The following is a 21,002-nucleotide window of genomic DNA, read 5'->3' on the forward strand; positions in this document are numbered from 1 at the left end:
AAGGAAGACTTACATTCAAATCACTCACTATTTTAATGGCCCCTGAAGACTTGGGAGTAAAAGTAGCTGCATGTTTCCATCAAAATTAACTGATTGGTCACAAGAAAGTGCCCAAAAGCACATTTACTAGGCCCTCAATAAAATCAGTAAGGGAAGACAGTTCTATCTTCACACTGCATGCAGGTGTCCGCTTCTGTCCATGAAGACCTATCTGCTGACAGAATTTATCTCCATTACAAACAGGTAGAATACTGGATAAAATATATAAAACAATGACTGTTGAGTATTGAATAGCAGGCAAAATAAGACAGTCCTTCATAATAGAGGGCAACAAAACAGGGTGAGCCCTATGATATGCCCCAACATTTTCCCAGGAGGCACTTTCCCCCACTGGTGTAGAGAGAGAGAACCCAAACAGAGCCTGGTAATCTCAATGAATTGAAGAGACAGAGCTCAGAAGTCAGGGATGCTGAGGAAGTTCGAATGTCAGGTTCAGAATATGGAACCAAAGGCTGCTGGGGAGAGATAGTCTACTTAGATCTTCAGAAGTGCCTCTTCAAATCTCTTCCTGAATGCACTAATATGTACATATGTAGGGTGAAACTCCATGAGATTGAAAGCAATAATTAGTGGAAGTCAACGTTTCTATGCAGTGGGAGATTTCCGAGGGTGTGGAAAAATAACTGAATTGACATGGAATTCAGTGGGCTCCAAAAGAGTAAGACTTCAGTAACAGGCTCAACTCGCTCTAAAGTAATGACTACTATAGAGGCCTTTACTAAAAATCAAAAGTTGAGGGGATCAACCAGATCTGAAATAACTGTTCAATTCCCTAAAATGGCAAAGTCCAACTTCCTTTAAAGAAATTCACCAAAATCAGTATTTAATCTAAAATTCATTATAACCAGTATTCATTAAAAAAATAAACTGTAATGTGAAGAGGAAGGAGAAGAGGAAGAAGAACAATGAATAGGAGATTGATTTGTTTGACAGAACAGAACCAGGAAGGAGAGAAATGTAATATATGGGAAGATAAGGATTGTAAAATAGCTATTATAAATGTGATCCATAGGACCTAGGAACAGATTTATTGGAAAACATGGAATATTAAGGAGAGAAATGGAAATTATAAAACAAATCTAATGGGATTTCAAGAATTAAGAAATGCAATATCTGAAGCAAAACTTTGGCTAGATAGATGAACAGCAGAGTGGACACCACATAAGAAAGTATGAATTAATTTGAAAACAAAGAAACAATGTGATAGGTAAGCTTCTTGTGCCAACCTAGCGGATAGGAACATGTAGGATTAATCAGGTCACAGTTTGATTGGAAGGCAAAGAGATAAATAGCTCGGCAATTTCCACCCCTTGCTCTCTTGCTCTTTGGTGATTGGACCAGTGTGATGCTGTCTTAGGTAGTTCTCTACCTCAACTTGTGAACTACACTATCTGTGGGACAGTCAACTCGTGGATCATCTGTTTAGAGCTTGAGGTTCCTTAGAGACCTGCTTCCCCACTGTCAGGGGAAGCCAGTCCCTAACACATCATTACGGGTCCAGTAGTTGCAATTGTACAGCGATAATAAGTAAAGATCATAGTAAACTTATAGAGAGCATGAGAGATAGAAGTATTGAAATAAATGGAGTCAGACACGATTCATGGTAGCATGCTCACCTCAGCTTGGCTTGGTGGTCTATGTGGAGGGAGAGCTAGAATCTTTAATGCTAGCCCAGGCTTTTATTTTCTCTCGGGACCTGCAAGCCCTCCAATTACAGGTGAGGACATACATCACAGGACCCAAGGGGCCCGATAGTCACAAGGGGCTGTGCTATAGGTAATACAGTAATGAGGGGGGTGGTGGTCTAGGGAAATATACACAATAGGAAGAGGAGGGATTGGGGGTGTACATGTGACAAGATGGGCGGATCCTAGGTATGGGATGGCAGCTTAACCTTGGATGCCACAGATCAGTTTGGCAGTTTGGCCTGTTCCTTGGCTCAACTGATAGAGACCATTAATCCATTATCTCTAATAGCAGGGAGAAGGCCCACCCCTGTGGTGTGGGGAGACAGCAGTCTGGCAGTGACTGCTTCCAAGGAAGATGCCTGTGAGCATCTGACCTCCCCCCACACCCCACGCTGCTGGTGTGTACATCATTTGAACTTGAGGTTGATAGGTCCTATTGTCTTGTGCTGCTTGAGTTTGATATCCCATCTGGGCCTGCTTCTCTAAGATTCTGAGCTGCTGTTGGTAACCTGCCCTGTGGTTTGCTTCCTGTGGGTGGAATCTGCCTGCATTGCCTGAGGGAAGAATCAGCTTTCTGCTTCCTTGACATTGGACTCAGCAGCCCTCATGAGTTGAAGGATTTCCAGTGTATTAACTGTTCCATGGAAGTGTGTTGAACTGAGCTCTCTGTACTGCGGTGTGGACTATGAGCTATTGCATTCCTTCTCACTGTATGTATATATATAATGTATTTTATATACTATATATTAATATATAACATATTATATGTGTGTGTTTTATATTATATGTAAACTTATATAACATAAGATCATGAGTGCCCTGGCTTTGTTTCTCTAGAGAACAGAAACTCTCAAAAGGAGATAAAAAGGAGACTCTCAAAAGGAGAACTTAAAAAAGTAAAGACTTAAAAAAAATCACATAAAACCCCGCCACTCCCCCTGAAAAAAAGCCTCAGTTTCATGTGGAACTTTCTGGTTACCTGTTGGACTGTAATCTGTATAGTCAACAGTTGGAAACCACCAGCAGACTCCTGGAAGAAAGACTAGGCTTTCTACTCCCGTAAACAGACTCAGAAAGCCAGACCAGGTCACTACAAGTCAGTGTTGACTTGATGGCAGTGTTTGGTTTGGGGAAGCGTGATAAGCAAAAAGAACAGTACATTTACACATATCAAAATCAAATTTCTGAAAACTTATGATAGAAAGAAAATCTTGAAGGAGTGGCAGGGCAAGGTGGGTAGAGGGAAATTATATACAAAGAAACAAATTAAAAAGTATTAAGAAGGGCTGGCAGTATACATTGGGCTGCTGACCACCAAGGCAGCTGTTAGATCCTACTAGCCAATCCCTGGGAGAGAATGAAGCTTTTGCTCTTGTGAAGATTGACAGCCTTGGAAATCCACAGGGCCAGTGCTACCCTGGGCTCTAGGGTGGCTGTGAGTCAGAACTGTCTCAATGGTGGTGAGGTTTTGTGGAGTTCTGGGAGCACTGTCAGGTAAGCTCTGGACTGATAACTATCAGCTTGGTGGTTCATGCTCGCCAGCTGTCAGAGGGAGAAGTTGAGGTTATTTGTCTCATAAAGACTTACAACCTCAGATTCCTGTATAGGGTTGCTAGTCTAAGCAACTCACTAGCTGTGTGTTTGGTTGATTTTTTGAAGAGAAAGAGGTCTTAAAAAACAGGATAAAAAAGCTCTGATACATACAAACAATGCAATACCATGCATCCCTAAACCACAGTGATGGAACTATGTGTATCAGTCAGGGTAGACTAGAGAAACAAATTCATAGACACTCATATGTATATAAGAAAGAACTTTATACACAAGAGCAATTGAATATTGAGAAAACATCCAGCCCAATCCAGATCAAATCCATAAGTCCAGTATTAGCTCATATGTCCAATGACAATCTATAAAGTCCTCTTCAGACTCACGAAGCACATGCAATGATGCCGAATGCAGGATGATCACAGGCCAGTGTGTGGAAAGTCTTGTGGATTCAGTGGTGGTATAAGCATCTTAGCACTGATAGGGGCCTCCATGTGGCTTGTCAAAAAGAATGTCTTGCAGGAACTGAGCAAGTGTCCCACCTCCAGCGAGCTATTTATCTCCTTAATGCCTCCAAATGAGGTCATCAAGCTGTGATTTGATTGACAGGAAAACCCCACCCCTTCACTCATAAGTCTCAAATTGACAACAGATTATGTTACTACCACACCATGAAACACTCATGGAAGACGTTTTGCCGAGTGAAGTTAGTTAAGAACTAAAGGATAAATACAGCAAGCAGCAGAACAGGTACAAGCTCAAGCTTGCAGGCCATCCAGTCTTCTGACTTGGACCCAGGGAGCCTGATAAAGAGCTGGATCAGTGCCAATGAAGTACAATCATGCACTCCAGGTCAGTGTAATGTAGATCCCTTGGCTGGAGGGCACCTCACTCTAGCTGGGTCAAATGGTCGGGGCAGAGAGGGGCATGCTCTCTGCTGAGTGTTAGCCATGTGGATCTGAGATGAGGTTCACTGAGAGAAGGGGAAACAAAGGAGAAGGGAGAGTGAATGGTCAAGTTTGGCAGCATGCTATAGGACGTAGAACACTGGGATACTGAATCCTGGATTGTTGGGGTGCCTGTCATGCTGCAGAGGCTGCATCAGGGAGACCCCATATGGGAACAAAACTGGGTGAATGGAATTCTACCCCAGACACATTTTAAACTTAAAGACTTAAGGCAGAAAACACATGATGTCTGGGATGCCGAAGACAGCTGTACCAGGAGAGGTGCATTGTTGGTTGGAGAACAAACAAGTTCTTGCTACATCAATGTCCTATTTGCTTGTATTAATATACATATTATTCTGGTAATTCTATAAGAACCATTCTGCTATACTCTGCTTATGCATGTTTATATTAGGGTGTATCTTAGAGGTATGTTGCCATTGGAGCTTACTTACCCTCTTGAAGCTGTGTTATTTCTTTGTTTTTTGGTAAATGATACCCAGTGGCATTGAGCCTATAGGGAAATAAAATATAACAAGAGTTTTGGGGGAAGAGGGTTATAGTGGGATGGGGGAGATAAGAGGGAGATGATGTCAAGAAGTCAAGAAAGGAAAAAGTATGTTTGGAGACTGATTATGGAAGCAATTTTACAATTATTTCTGACATGACTGAACTATGGAATGATATGGCATATATATTAACTCACAAGTTACAGCAAATTTTTGTTTAAAAAGCATAGATCTGGGAATAGGTTGGCTCATTCTAAATTATAGCTCCAATTTAAGAATAATCAGTTCTTACATCAAGGCCTTGCCTGATACACACCTTCATGAAATGATCACAGAAGATAAGGGGTACTACAACAAAGTGTGGTGAAGAAAGCAGTTGGTGCCCAGCTATCAATTTTATGGAAACAGAAACTGGTCTGATGGCTTCTGGGAAACATGCAAGGGGTGGGGGATGTGAGCAGGGAGTCAACAATGACCGGTATCGGGGAATAGTAAGTATTCTAAAACTGATGGCATGGAGTTCGTAGCTTATCTGGTTGGGTTTGATCAATCGAGTTGTATCTGAGAAGAATTACTGAGAAATGAATAATGGATAGACATCATAGGTGGCAGGAGGAAAATATAGAAAGAGAAAAGGAGAAAAGTATGTATATATGTAAATATATGTCAGATGGACTTCGGGCCTCTACTTAAATCTTTCCTCAGTATAAGGACTGTTCTAATAATGTGGCATTGAAGGACACTCACCTTTCTGACACAATTGCCGAAGACAAAATGGGTCCAAATATGGTGAAGAAAACTGATTGTGCCCAGCAATTAAAAGATACAGCATCAGGGGTCTTAACGGCTTGTAGTTAAACAAGTGGCCATTTAGCAGGGAAGCAACAAAGCCCACATGGAAGAAACACACCAGTCTATGTGATCATGAGATGTCGATGGGAACAGTTATCAGAAGGTTAAAAAAAAGCACCCAAGTCAATGTGAAGGGCAATGGATATAGTGGAGACCCCAAACCCACCTATAAGATAACTTGACAGTCCCTCATAGTAACACTACACAGAAGGGATGATAAACCTAGTGTGCAGTATAACGCTGATGAACCACATAACTATCCTCTAGTTCTTTACTATTTCATTCCCTTACTGTTATGGTTTTTATTTGTTTTATCACATTAATCATATTGGATTTGCATGTGTTCATTTGTGTATTTAAGGATGTTAAGTAGATAGATAACCCTGCAGAAACAGTAACAGAAGTAATGGTTCCATGAGGGTACAGGAAGAGAGGTGTGGGTTAACGGGGGAAGAGGGAGCTGATAACATCGATGACTTTATAACCACACTCAATGGGATCAAACAACAGAATTGTATGTGAATGACTATTTTTGATTATGCAAGATATGGCAAAAACAAACCTATAATAGGGAGAATAAATAAATAAGGAGTCCTGTGGGGTAGGATAGGGGTGGGAGGGGATAAAAGGAGCTGATATTAAGGAGTTCAAGAAGAAGAAAATGTTTCAAAAATGAATGATTGTGATAGCACTTGTACAATATTGCTTGATGTGATTGAACTATGGATTATAATGATATCTCTAAGGGCTCCCAATAAAATGATTACAAACAAAAAGGTAATATACCTCAAAACAATTTGAAAATATATGACCAAATATTGATAAAATTGTAAAAGTAAGAGTAAAATACACATTTTTGGCTTGTAAATGGACATTAACTAAGGGGGGAGAGGGATAATGTCTGAGGTCTTAAAGGCTTATATTCAACAAGCAGCCATGTAAGCAAGGAGTCAAGTAAGTCCACACGGAAGAAGCACACCAGTTTCTGTGATCCAAAGATGACAGTTACAAAATATGAATATGGTGAGGAGAAAACCATCAGAGCTAAAATTATGAACATTCAGTTTGTAGAAGGTTATGGGGGGTGCTAGGAGTATAAAAGCCAACTGCAGAGTATCTGGTTAGACTGAGCCACTGGCAGATCTGCTCTAGCCACAGGCAAGAGCCTCCAACAGCCTTACTATCAGGCAGAGACCATTGTAATCTTGATTATGCTGGATCCAACTTGACACTTGGCCAGTTGACCATCCTATAGACTCGACCTGAATTTGTTTTCTTCCCTGGCTTTTTGAGTATTGATGGGGGACTTTCCTTCTTACACATTATTTGAATGTCTTTGTAATATTATGATTTTATCCTTACCAACTAAGCGAATTTTTGTTTTTTGTTGTTTTCTGTTGGTCTCTCAGCTGTGAAACACAGGAGGAGTGGATGCCTGATGATAACAACTGATATAGGGGACATAAGGAATGCAGGGGTAGGGGTCAGTGATCGGGAGGGAGGAGGGATTTGGGGAGTAAATGGTGAAGGCTGGAATAGGTGGAAGCACTAGAACAGATTGTGATCTCACAACTCATTTTAAAGGTGATTTAACCATTTGGTGGTGAGGGGATGCTCTAAAACTGATGTAGTAATGATTGTACAAGTCTTGATATGATTGAATGATTGAACTATTGAATTGTGTGGTGTGTAAACTACTTGACAATACTGTTAGAGGAAAAAAAGATATTATGCAAGATAAAAGACAATGAAACTATGTTTAAGGTGCAAAAAGCAAAAACAAAATCAGTCAACCACGAATTCTGTAACCAAAGATCATGTCGTGGAAAAATTAAGGTAAACAAAGAATGTGTCACATTGTATTTTTTAAAAGTACAATCTAACTATATGCTATATGTAAGAAACCTACTTTAAATATAATTGCATAACAATATAAAGTTAAAAAATGAAAACTGATTTTACAGAAGAGCTAATCATAAGAAAGTTGGATACGATCATGAGCTTTTCAAAACATTTACATAAAATTCATATCTGCATTGATTTCAATTTTAAAACCCAAATAAACTCATCTTAACTTGTAATAACTCATGTGAACAGAAGATCGTTTGAGGTACTAAAAAAGGTCTCAATTTGCAAAGGATCATGTGGTAGTTACATAATCTGGTGTCAATTTGTGAAGGGATGGAGTCTAGCCCATCAGTCTGGTCACAGCTTGATGACTTCCATTTGGAGGCACCAGGGAGGCCAGATCTATACAGACTGTTTCATATTCCTGTTGACAAGCCACATGGAGCTACACTGATAGAGCCAGAGACCTGGAGTTGGAGGAGCCATATGGAGACCCATGCCAGCACTGGGATGCTTCTACCACCATTGTATCCACAAGAATTTCCACTCACTGTGATCTTCCCGCATCCAGCGTCATTGCATAGCTGTGTGAGTATAAAGATAAATTTATAGATTAGTATGGAAATATGGTGTAATATTGGACTTATGGACTTGATCTGGTCTGGGCTGGGATGTTTTCCTAAGGTCCAATTGCTCTTTGATATAAAGTTTTCTCTTACACACATATGAGTGTCTATGAATTGTTTCTCAAACTAAAATAGGCCATTATCAGAGATACATGAAATCTGTAAAACTTGAAGCAAAAACAAGCATCACATTTATGATGTGGATTGAAGGAAATCATTGATGGTTAAAAAACAATTTCTGGAGACAATGTCTCAAATAAACCAGCTGTTTAAAAATGGATAACTTATTTTAAGCAGAGATGGATGATGTTGAAGGTGAAGCCGAGTGGGTAGAACATCCACATCAATTTACAAAATTAATTTTCACTGTACCTTAATTGTAGAGGACTAAAAACAGCAGAAATCATAGATATTTCAATTGGTTCAGAACAATTCTAACTGGACAGTTAAAGTTGGGCAAATTTTCTGCTCTATGGGTGCCCAAACTACTGCTTCTAAATCAGCTACTCATAAGAGCAAAGATTCCTCTGGAAATTTTAAACAAGTAGGGTCATGTCCTTGAAAACTGGGACAGGAGCTGAACCCTGGCTTTACTGAGGTGATCCTGAAAATAAAGCATCGCAATAGCTACCAAGAGGTACATGTGGTTCAGTCCAAACAAAAGCAAACCAAGAGCAAAGTTCCTGGAAACAGATTTTTTAGAGACTCAAGGAATTTTGCTGGTTGACTTCTTGGAAGCCCAAAGAATGATGCTATCTGCTTATGATACAAGCATTCTGAGAAAGTTAGCCAGCTTTGCTGAAAATAATGAGGGAAAGCTTCACCAGAAAGTCCTCCTCCGCCTCGTCAATGAGTCCCAGGCATTCCTCTTGTCAAAGGGAAATTATTAGGCCTCAGTCCAGACGTGGTTCCTTCTGTCTTGTTTTTGTTTCCTAATCTTCTTTAGCTAATAATGTAAAACCGATTACATTGACATGGCCACATTCCAGGACCCTCAGTTTTTTAAAATCCACTGCCATTGTGTTAATGCTGACCAACATGACCAAATTAAATTAGTAATCACTAACAGAACACTATCTTGGAAATCCAACACATTGAGAAATTAAGAATAGAGTTCTAAATAATCAGCGGGCCAAAGAAGTGTCACAAAGAAAAATTTCAAAACAACATCTTGAACTAAGTGAAGATAAATCACAGCATGCAAAAATGTATGTTAAACAGTGAACACCTGATTTGCAGAAGGTTATGGATGACAGTGGAAGCCCAAAATGCATTTACAGGCTCCAAACATGGATTGAACCTCCAGTGACTCCCCTCTGGCCATTGGAGGGATGTGGATGGCCTTGCTATCAGACGGAACATTATAAATTCTATTACAGCAACCGGGGTTAAAATGTAATATATTATCATTTGATCTCCATTTGACCCATGTTAAAGTTTATTCTGTTTTAAAAATGTGAAGGGGAAATACAGGTGGATAAACCCTCTGGTAACTCCCTCTTACCACAGACGAGGGAGGTGAATGGCCTTGCTCTCCTGCAGAATGCCTTGGAAAGTGGTGTGTTGCACTTAGGTTAAAATTTAGCACCTTATCGTGTGATCTCCTTTATGATCGATCCATTTAAAAATCTGTGCTAGTTCTTCATGTTTTTGCTTTCATTTAGACTGAGCGTTTTATCCAATTATTTTGTTAAAGCCTTTGGTTTTCTTAAAAAGTGTTTTTTCTGTATATGAAAACCAGAATTGGTAAATTTACAGAGAAAATAAATGTATTAATAGTTCCTTGGGGTTATGACAGGAGAGGCTGGGGGAAATGAGGACCTAATAGTGATAAGTACAAGAATGAAGAAAATGTTCTAAATCTGATCATGGTGAGTATTATACCAATTTTCTTGTTGTGATTGAACTATTGAGTTGTATTTGCATTACATACCAGGAAAACTGCCAAGGTTAATAAAAAAATCCAACAGACTTCTAATCAGAGTAATCAAGAAATAAGAGAGAAAAATGCAGGTGACTAGTGTGAGGAATGAGCATGAGGACATTACCACAGACCCTACAGATGAGAATAATAGAGAATACCATGCCCAAACATTTGTATGCCACCTAATGTCACAACTTAGATGAAACGTTTTTAAGAGAAGCATTTTATTAATTAATATTATTATTTTAACTGTAGTGACTTCTGTTTTTTAAAAAAATAATTTTATTAGGGGCTCGTACAACTCGTACCATAAACCATACATCCACCCATTGTATCAAGCACATTTGTACATTTGCTGCCATCATCATTCTCAAAAAATTGGCTTTCTGCTTGAGCCCTTGGTAAAAGCTCCTCATTTTCCCCTCCCTCCTTGCTCCCCCCTCCCTCATGAACCCTTGATAATTTATAAATTATTATTTTGTCATATCTTACACTGTCTGATGTCTCCCTTCACCCACTTTTCTGTTGTCCATCCTCCTGGGAGGAGGTTATATGTAGATATTTGAAATTGGTTCCCCCTTTCCACCCTCCACCCCCACTCCCCATTATCACCACTCTCAGCACTAGTCCTGAAGGGATTATCTGTCCTGAATTCTCTGTGCTTCCAGTTCCCTCTATTTCCTTTTACTTCCTTCTTGTCCCACTATCATGTACAGCCTTCATTTGGGTTTCAGTAATTTCTCACAGTTACATTGCCCTTGATCAAGCCCTACTAGATTGGATCCTCAGCCAGAAAGCTGGTAAAATCGGAATAGTCTGTAGTTTAGTTAATAGTGTTTCTGAGAGTTAACAGTGGTCCCTGGATGGTTCTTGCCTACTAGTCAAAAGGTTGGCTTTTCAAACCCACTCAGAGATATCTTAGATGAAAAATTTGATAACCGATTTCCTAAAGATCTTAAAACAATACAAAAAAAACAAAACTCACTGCCATTAAGTCAATGCTGACTCATAGTTACCCTGAAGAACAGGACTAACTGTCCCTATGAGTTTCCAAGACTGAAACTCTTTGGGAATAGAAAGCCTCATCTTTCTCCCCAGAATGCTGATTGTTTTGAACTGCTTACCGTGTGGTTAGCAGTCTAATATGTACCATCAGGATTCCTTTCCCAAAGATCACAGCTATTGAAAATTGTATGGCATTTGGTTCTATTCTGAAACACACAGGGCCACCATGTGTTAGAATTGAACCGCAATTGCTTTGGGTTTTTAGTAGTAAATCTAAACCAAACCCACTGCTATTGAGTCAGTTCCCATTCATAGTGACCCTCTATAGGGCAGGTGAGGCTATAAATCTGTGCAGGAGCAGTAACCTCACCTTTATCCAATTGGTGCTCTGGAGATTAGCAGTCCAACACTCACCCAACAGCATCACCAGGAGTGTTGGTAAATTAACCTGTATCAATGGTCACTCGCTTGCTTTTACAAATGTACCATTGCTAAATAGAAGTAGAGATGTCGTGTTCCCTGGGGGACATTTGGAATTCCTGGAGCCATTTCTTGGTTGTCACAACTGGAGGTAGTGGTGTGTTTTTAAAGAGTATAGGCTAGGTAGGAATAGTGGCTCCCGCCACCCTTATCCACCCCCAAATGCCAGTCATGATAAAGTTAAAGACTGAACATTGGTTAAACAAGATGAAAAGTAAATGGGAACTCTACTATGTTAGCAATATTTCTGTATATCCAAGATTAGTCCAAAAGAAAAAAAGTATGTAAATAATGTTACCTACAAAAAAACCATACAGTTGTTTAGATTCATTGGTTAATTCCATCAAATATTTTTTAATCATATGAATTCCAAATAAAATTGTTCAGTTAATACAGACAAGGAGAATATTTAGTCATTTTATATAGCAGTTCTTTCATCATGTTTTCCCAACTCCTTTCTTTTGCTCTTGTTTTCCACAAGAACATGGCTCTTTTGTTTGCCAGGGAAGAATGTCCTATTACCCACAGTCACACCGTCCACCTGTTTCTTACTTCTGAGTTTACACTGCCAAGCTATCTCTGCCTCTTTAAAGGAATCTGGGGTGTGATATGCAGGATGTGGTTTAGTGTGGCTTTCCATGAAGAAATATTTGATTTTGCTTGTTCAGGTAAGATCAAGGGAGCATGCAGAACTTCTGTGCTATCAAATCATTAATCTTAGAATATGCAATCAGATGTCTCTCTCCTTTCAGTGGCTCTCTTCTTCAGCAACTAGATATGTAAAACTTAATTTAGTAGAGAAATAGAAATACCTGGCTTGAAACATCTGCAAGCAATAAAATTATCTAGCTGTCAATGTCTCTGTTGCCCCTGAATTTTTTCTGAATAACTTTTAGATTCATGAATTATTTTTAGCCTCCTCTATCTACCCATCCTCCCAGAAACCAGAACAGTTAGTAATTTGGAACGAGGAGCTGCATGATAACATTTTTCCTCCCTCATATTAACTCAAAATCACATGCACAGAGCAGTGGAAGGTGGCATCTCCACGAACCTGGAAACTAGCACTTTTCTCTGAGGAGTTTAAGGGAGCATGGGTCAATGGGAGCATTTCATTCTGTGGTGAAATCTTGGCATGCCTGGGGACCAATTAAGGAACTCTTGAAGTTATCTCTCTCACAAACTAACAATAACGGCAATTATAATAATTTAGAAAATTGCATACTTTAGATATCAGCTCTCTAACTTTTAAGAAATGTTTTGCTTTATTTCATTAAAAGTCTGTATTTCATGGAAATACACACATACTAGAGCTGTGTCATAAAAACACTCACACATATGGCTCAGTGTCACAGTTTAGCACAAACCTTGTGGTTTCCTGTTAATCTTATTACACTAGGTGCTCAGGTTGTTAGTTCAAGTCTCTTGCAGAAGTATGAGGTGTTTTAGAGCCACCCAACCTCATTCCATGATCAGTTTTATTTTTACGCATCTTGGGAAGTTAAAGTTTGTTTTAAAGGAATGAAGATATTTATGAGCCATTTCATGGAGAACTTCCCTGCCTCCAAAGACATGAATAAGCTATTCTTCTGTTAAAAAATGGTTCTGGGTATGCCAAAAATATTAAAGATGTTGTAATAGATTGGTTAGAGGTAGGGGTGAGAGTTCAAAATAAGTTAATGAAAGAGTATATTTCACATATTAAATGATGGATTGTAAAATGGAAAATCGATTTAAGATTATTGAAGGTAGGAATTCACATGAGTCCTAAAACGCTTGTTTGAATGATGTACTCAATCAATTTTGGCCAATGTTTTCACTATTCAAGCTATGTAACGAAACAGTTTCCACTCATAAATAGTTTCCATGTGTTACCTAGGCCTATGATGATATTATATATGAAAATAATATAGATTACTGGTAAGGTTAAGATTAGGTTAAAATCAGGAAAGTTGTGTATCAGAATTGTAATCTTTGAACACACATATTCAATCTATATGCTGAGAAAACAATCTGAGAAACTGGACAATATGAAAAACATGCCATCCGGATTAGAGAAACGCTCATTAACAGACTCTGATATGCAGATGACAGAACCTAGAATGCCAAAAGGGAAAAAGCCTTGAGGCAATTACTGATGTAGATGAAACACTACAGTCTTCATGGTGAATTTTATGTCAATTTAGCTAAAACAAAATTCCTCACAATTGGGGCAATAGACAATATCATGATGATGGAGAAAGGATTGAAGTTATCAAGGATTTCATTTACTTGGTTCCATAATCAATGCCCATGGAAACAGCTGTCAAATCAGCTGACATATTGCTCTGTTCTAATTTGCCACACATGACCTGCAAGTGGCATAGACTGCCAGAAGAGCCAACAAATGTGTCTTGGAAGAAATACAGCTAACATGCTCCTTTGATATTTATATGGTTTGACTTCATCTCATGGATTTTGAACATGTTATCAGGAGAGAGCAGTCATCCATTATAAGTCCTTTAGTGACTGATTTATTTCACTTAGCATAATGTCTTCAAACTCCACTCATCGTAGTATGTTTAGTCTACTCAAAACAAAACAAAAGGCATCACCATGGAGTCCATGACAACTCATTGTGACTCTATATGGACTTTTGAGCATATAAGTCTTTATGGAAGCCAACAATCTTATTTTTTGGCCTGAGAAAGACTGATTTGGGTGAGCAGTCCACTGCTTCTCTGACAATGTCACCAAGGCTCTTTCCTTCTCCTAGCTGAGTTCTATTCCACCGCATGTAAGTATAACAATTTTTCAACCCATTACCTGTTGATGGTTATGTAGGTTGCTTCCAATTTTTGCTATTATGAGTAGTGCTGCAATGAACATTGTTATATAAGCTATTATTTGAATCTCTCTTTCCTTTCACATCTTTTGGATATAAACCTAGAAATACATAGTATGTAACTAGAGTTGCTTGGTGATTTAGTAGCTCATTAGAATTGAGGTTGGCAAGACTTTTGTCTCATGTGCCTTGAATATATTATCAGGAGAGATCAGTTTCTGGACAAGGACATCGTGCTTGGTTCAGTAGTGGGTCAGCAAAACAGCAGAAGACCCTAAATGAAATAGAACGACAGTGACTGCAACAATAAACAAAAACACGACAATTGAGAGAATGGTGCAGTACCAGGCAATGTTTTTTTCTTATGCTTTCCCTAGAGTTACCGTGAGTCAGAATGGACTCTCTGGCATCTAACAGCAACACATGTTGAGATGTGAAGGACAGACAATAGAAGATAAGGGTTTCTGTGTTACCTGCTAAATTAAAATTTTATTTACAGTAGCCTGGTAAGTCGCTTCTCCAATTCAATCAAGACACAATCTATAAATGCTAAATTGAGCCCTAACTGGTGATTAGTGAAGGGGTGTAGCTGTTGTTGGAGAGGAGGTATGGATTTGTAAAAGCACTGAGAGTCTTCACATCTATTCTTATCAGAGTTTTCAGGGCAGCCAAATTTTAAACCTTCCACATTGCTGCTGAAAAGTTGCTCTGTCATGAAGGAAGCCACTTTTCTACAAATGTAGGTGGCACTTCAGGCTACTGACTCATTGCCAGTAAGAATGTCTTTGAGTTACGTACTATAGAGCAAATGGTTTTGCAGTAATCAGTTCACATAATGGAGATCTTCCTCCACCAGTGGGAATTTGAATCAACTTGGATGATACTGTGTGACCACCAGTGTTGGATCTATGAAAAAGCAAATTCATATCTTTGCTTTGATCAATTCTCACTCACTATTATAAGCATCAGGAACAGATTATGAGAGACTTTCAATTCGTAACTTGAATTAGTAAGTGAACCTGGAAGTGAAATAAGATGGAAAATAACATAGGTTTAAATCTTTCTCTGCCATTGAGGAAAATATGTTTTAGTTGTCTGAACAATCTTCTTGAAAACCTTTTGGAGTGCTACATACAGCACAGGCAGGTATACCAGTGAACTCCAGCACTCAATACCGTGGCAAGAACTGATGCCTGGCTGCTGTTGTGATCTTGCCTTCAAGGATAATCCCACCCAGCATCTGTGGAGCCCTACATCAAGCAGACACACCACCTCGCTACCTTGAGACAGAGTTGGAACTCCTCCAGCCCCACGGTGAAGTGAGCAAGCCTTAGTTATCTCCTTACTTACCACTCTACTTCTTGCTTTATTCTCTCATCCTTCTATCTTCCCCACTGCAATTGTTCTCAATGGGTTTAGTTTTATTTTATCTATCTATCTTTCTTTCTTTCTTTCTTTCTTTCTTTCTTTCTTTCTTTCTTTCTTTCTTTCTTTCTTTCTTGGAAGGGTTTAAACTCCTTTGGCCCCAGATTCATGCAATCAGGGATCAGCTATCTCTTTATTTTTCATTTTTTCCTACTCTCTTCTCTCTTTATCATCACAGCCAATCGTAGTGAGCACAGTTGTGTTTTCCCTTCTTTTTCTTTCTTTCTTCTTTATCTCTTTGTTCTCTTCTCTCTTTCTTCTTTTTCTGTTTCTCTCCTCTCCATCTCTTTCCTTCCATATGCCACTGCTGGTTTCCTGATCCCCTACACTCTGCCTAGGGCAACTTGCCCACCCAGTCGGGAGAGCTACAGCCTGCCCCCTGTGAAAGTGCTGCACACGACACGAGGCAGCACTATACACCGCATGGGCCTCAGCTATTTCGTTATCTTTTTTTATCTCCTTTGCTTTTTTCTTTTTCTTTTTGTTCATCTTTCACTTTTTCCTCATTTGTTCTATTCTTCTATCTTTTCTCTCTTTCCTGTCACAGTTTCAGCAGATTCAGTTTTCCTTTTGTGTTGTTTTTTAATTTTTTTTTACTTTTGTTTAGTCTTTGCATTATTTTTTGTGAGTGGGTCTTCGTTTGCTTGACAGTTTTGCTCCCGTCTTTGGTTTCTTCTTTCACTCTTTTTCTTCTCTTCTCCTTCTCTTTCCTTTAACAAGTCACTATGGGCCTCGAGGACACTCCCCTCCACCATAGGCAACTCTGAAGGCCCAACTGGGGAACCTACCATTCACATTTGTTGGATTTACATGAAGCTGGGGAATACATGCCAGTTCTCCTCCATACATCAAATGGTTGGGGGTTCTCCCATTCAAATGGCTGGGGGAACTCCAGCATAAATTCTGAGGCCCTACAAGTGACTGGGGGAACTCCTGCTCACCACCATTGGGGCTCCATGCTGCCACGAAACATCCAGATAAACTCCAAGGAGATCTCTCTGACTAGGGTAATTCCAGCTGCCAGCTACAATGTTCTATACCAAGGAGGGTACACCCACATGCCTCCTCGGCACTCCACTTGCAGAAGGAAACACCACATGCAAACCAAGGTGCTCCAAGCATGGAGAGACAAACCACTATAGCTTACTTAGAGATCAGGCAGTAAAACGACACCCTCATGGGCCCACAACAACCGACCAACATCCCATGAGATGACTATCCAACTCACATTCCAAATAATGGAATATTGGTCGGGTAGGGTAAGCGTGAAACCACAGGAAGATACCCGACCCCCAGTATAGCTACCTGCAGGTAGTTCATAGAAGCATTCATAGGAGTCCCCCAAGAGAAAGCCCAGTGCTCTTAATCTCTGGAAGATGGATCCAGATTCCTCTAAAACAAAACATAAATCAGCCCCAACAGTCTCAATGAAAAAGCAGAAGAAACAGAAGACAGTGCTGGAAAAAGTCATGAACCTAATGATGGGCATAGAAAAAGCAGATATTGACCTGCCACAAAAAGAAATTTTCAGAATACTACTTGGAGTCATACAGGATATGAGGGAATTAATACAGAAAAAGGATGAAATGAGAGAGGAGATAAAAGCAACAAACCAAAGGGAAACACAAGACCTAAGGGATGAAATAACAAAATCCAGTGTCAAATTCACAGACTTTGCCAACAGACTTGAGGAGGCAGAGAATCACACGAGTGAGCTAGAGGATAACCAAGCAGACCTCAACATGGGAAGAGCAACCAAATAAGACAATCAGAGAAGCTGAAAAAAACCTGAGAGCCATGTATGATGCTAGGAAGGGTAACAATATTAATTGGACTAGAGGAACAAAACACAACAAAGAAGTCAACAACAAAAATAGTGAAGGCATACTTAGAGGAAATCTTCCCCAGCTTAATAAGTGATAACCAGGCAACCACTCAGAAGGCTTAAGGAACACCTGTCAGACTGAATCCCAATAATTCACTAAGACACATAATAGTCAAATTATCCAACTATGAGGAAATGAAAATCATAAATTCAGCTAAGTAAAAGCAAATAGTCATGTATAAAGGTAACCCAAGGAGAGTATGTTCAGACCTATCAGCAGATGAAGAAGAGGCGGGAATGGAGTAACATATTCCAAAAATTGAAGGAAAACAATGCAAACATAAAAATACTATACCCAGCCAAATTATCTATTAAGATATATGGGGAAGTAAGAGTCTTTCTAGACAAGGAAAAACTCAAAGAATACATAAAAAGAAACCCAGCCCTACAAAAGATCCTTGTCTATCCAGTAAGGGCAGAAAATCAACACTTATCAAGTGCAAATAAGAGAACATAATATAGAACAACTTCACCCATAGGGCGACAAAGAGAAAACAGCCCCCCACATAACATCAACTCAATAGTGGAAAGTAGGCAAAAATGAACCACACAACTGGATAAGATAGGTAGGTAGGAAAATACCCAAGACAAAAGGTACAAGATGGCATCACATAGTCCAAAGATGGATGTAATAACACAGAATATCAATGGCCTGAACTCAAGCATTAAACGGCAGAGGCTAACAGACTGGCTCAGAAAACAATCCATCGATCTGCTCACTTCAGGAGAAACACTTTAAGCTTGTAGACAAAAACAGGTTGAGAATTAAATGCTGGAGAAAATATACCAAGCAAATGGCAATGCAAACCAAGACGGGGTAGCAACCTTAATATCTGACAAAATTGATCTCAAGTTACAGGTCAAAGCAATTGACAAGGAGGGGGACTATATAATGCTCAAGAGAACAGTAGACCAAGAACCAGTGTGCATAATAAATATATATGCGCCCAATGAGAAACTTGTGAAATTTATAAATTAAACACTCCAAAAGATGAAAAAAGAAATCACAGGCTCAACATTATAGTTGGTGACTTTAATACACCACTCTGAAAAACACAGATTAAAGATAAAGAGACACTACAAGGTGGTTACAGATCTAAACAGCACAATTGGATGACTTGAGCAGTCCACCCAAATGCAAAGGAGTTCACACTCTTTTCAAGCCCACATGGCACATATTCAAAGATAGACCATAAGCTAGGATACAAGTCAAACTTGAGTAAATTTAAGCACATAGAGATTATAGAGATGGCTCTCTCTGATCACTGTGCCATAAGGCTGGAAATCAACAGAAAGATGGTGAAGAAAACAAGGACAAACAATTGGAGCATAAAATATTCTCTATTGCAAAAGGAATGGTTATTGACCCAGATCAAAGATTAAATTAGGAAATTTTTAGGAACCAATGAGAATGAAAATATGACGTACCAAAACATTTGGGATACAGCAAAGGCATTTATCAGAGGACGGCTGACAGCAATAAATGCACACATGAAAAATGAAGAGAGACTAGTGGTTCATATGCTCATACAAACTTACGCCAATTAAAGCAGAGTGAACAGAACAATTCTACTAATAGCAAGAGGATAGAAATAAAAATTAGGTCTGAGATACAGGAGATGGAAACTAAGAAAACTATGGGAAAAATTGATGTAGCTAAAAGTTGATTCTTTGTAAAGATTAACAAATTTAAAGACCCCCTGCAAACCTAACCAAAGAAAAGAAGCAACAAATGTCAATTGCAAGGATGAGGGATGAAACGGGACATTACAACTGACCCTAATGAAATCAAAAGGATATTTACACAGTATTATGAAATCCTATACCCTAATGAATTCAGCAACTTGAAAGACATGGACAAATACTTGGAAACACAACCCCTCCCTAGACTATCCCAGATGGATGTCAAAAACCTCAACAGACCCATAGTAATAGAAGAAATAGACAAAGTTATTAAGGGATTACCAACAAAAAAAACCCTATATCAGATGGCTTCAGAGGAGAATTCTATCAAGCATTCAGGGAAGAACTGACACCAATCCTACACAAACTTTTGAGAATATAGAAAAAGATGGGAAATTCCAAAACCCTTTCTTTGAAGCTAGTATAACTATGATACCTAAAGCAGGCAAGGATCCCATAAGATTTGAGAACTATAGACCAATATCTCTAATGAACAACAATGCAAAAATCCTTAAGAAAAACTTGCCAATAGAATACAAAAAGCTTATACAAAATTCACCATGACCGATTTCTGTTCTGTGTGCTCTGAGGCAGGGTCCAGGCCACCGGAGCAGCCCCTGGGGCTGTAGTAAGCGTTGATAATGTCTTTCATCTTTGAGTGGATCTACAATGGCTTCAGCAGCGTGCTCCAGTTCCTAGGGCTCTACAAGAAGTCTGGGAAACTTGTCTTCCTGGGCCTGGACAATGCGGGCAAAACCACGCTTCTGCACATGCTGAAGGACGACAGATTGGGCCAGCATGTCCCCACGCTCCATCAGACATCAGAAGAGCTGACAATTGCTGGAATGACTTTTACAACTTTTGATCTTGGTGGGCATGAGCAAGCACGTCGGGTTTGGAAAAATTATCTTCCTGCGATTAATGGAATTGTATTCCTGGTGGACTGTGCAGATCATTCTCGTCTCATGGACTCCAAAGTTGAGCTTAATGCTTTAATGACTGATGAAACAATATCCAATGTGCCAATCCTTATCTTGGGTAACAAAATTGACAGAGCAGATGCAATCAGTGAAGAAAAACTCGGTGAGATATTTGAGCTTTATGGACAGACTACAGGAAAGGGGAACGTGACGCTGAAGGAGCTGAACGCCCGCCCCATGGAAGTGTTCATGTGCAGTGTGCTCAAGAGGCAAGGCTATGGCGAAGGCTTCCGCTGGCTCTCCCAGTACATTGACTGATGTTGGACAGTGAAAATAAACAAGCTTTACTTCTCTGGACTGATCCTATTCACAGCTTCCTCATGAACTTTTCTAATAGGACAAGAAAAGCTCTTCAACCATGTTTGGCGTTGAGAAGCCAGGAGTCTCTTGTCAGCTCTCATCACCCAGTGGTGACATGTGCTCTTCTCCACACTGGTGGGAGGTGGTGCTGCCCCACATGCTGGTGCAGGCCAGCCCCCGGGACCTGGAAGCTGGCAGGGTTTGCTGGGTAACTCTGTGTGCCCCTTCTGTGGCGCCTGAAAGGAAAAACACATCTCACCACTGTGGTTGATGGAAAAAGAAAGCGGTTCTATTTTTTAAGGAATGTGTTGTTGCTTTAATTGGTGTCCCTCCTAACTTTTTGAGTTCACAGTTCACTTGGTCCAGAGTTTTTTGTTTTGAATCCAGTGAATGGCTTTTAGGTGCTCATAAGATAACG

At 39.6% G+C, this 21,002-nt stretch overlaps 1 pseudogene; it reads left to right on the forward strand.

Moving 5' to 3' along the window:
* The first annotated feature begins 19,911 nt into the window (after positions 1-19,911).
* Positions 19,912-20,590, forward strand: LOC142451283 (small COPII coat GTPase SAR1A pseudogene; annotated as a pseudogene).
* Positions 20,591-21,002: the final 412 nt, after the last annotated feature.

The sequence above is a fragment of the Tenrec ecaudatus genome, chromosome 6 (assembly GCF_050624435.1).
Source record: "Tenrec ecaudatus isolate mTenEca1 chromosome 6, mTenEca1.hap1, whole genome shotgun sequence".
NCBI classification, from domain to species: domain Eukaryota; kingdom Metazoa; phylum Chordata; class Mammalia; order Afrosoricida; family Tenrecidae; genus Tenrec; species Tenrec ecaudatus.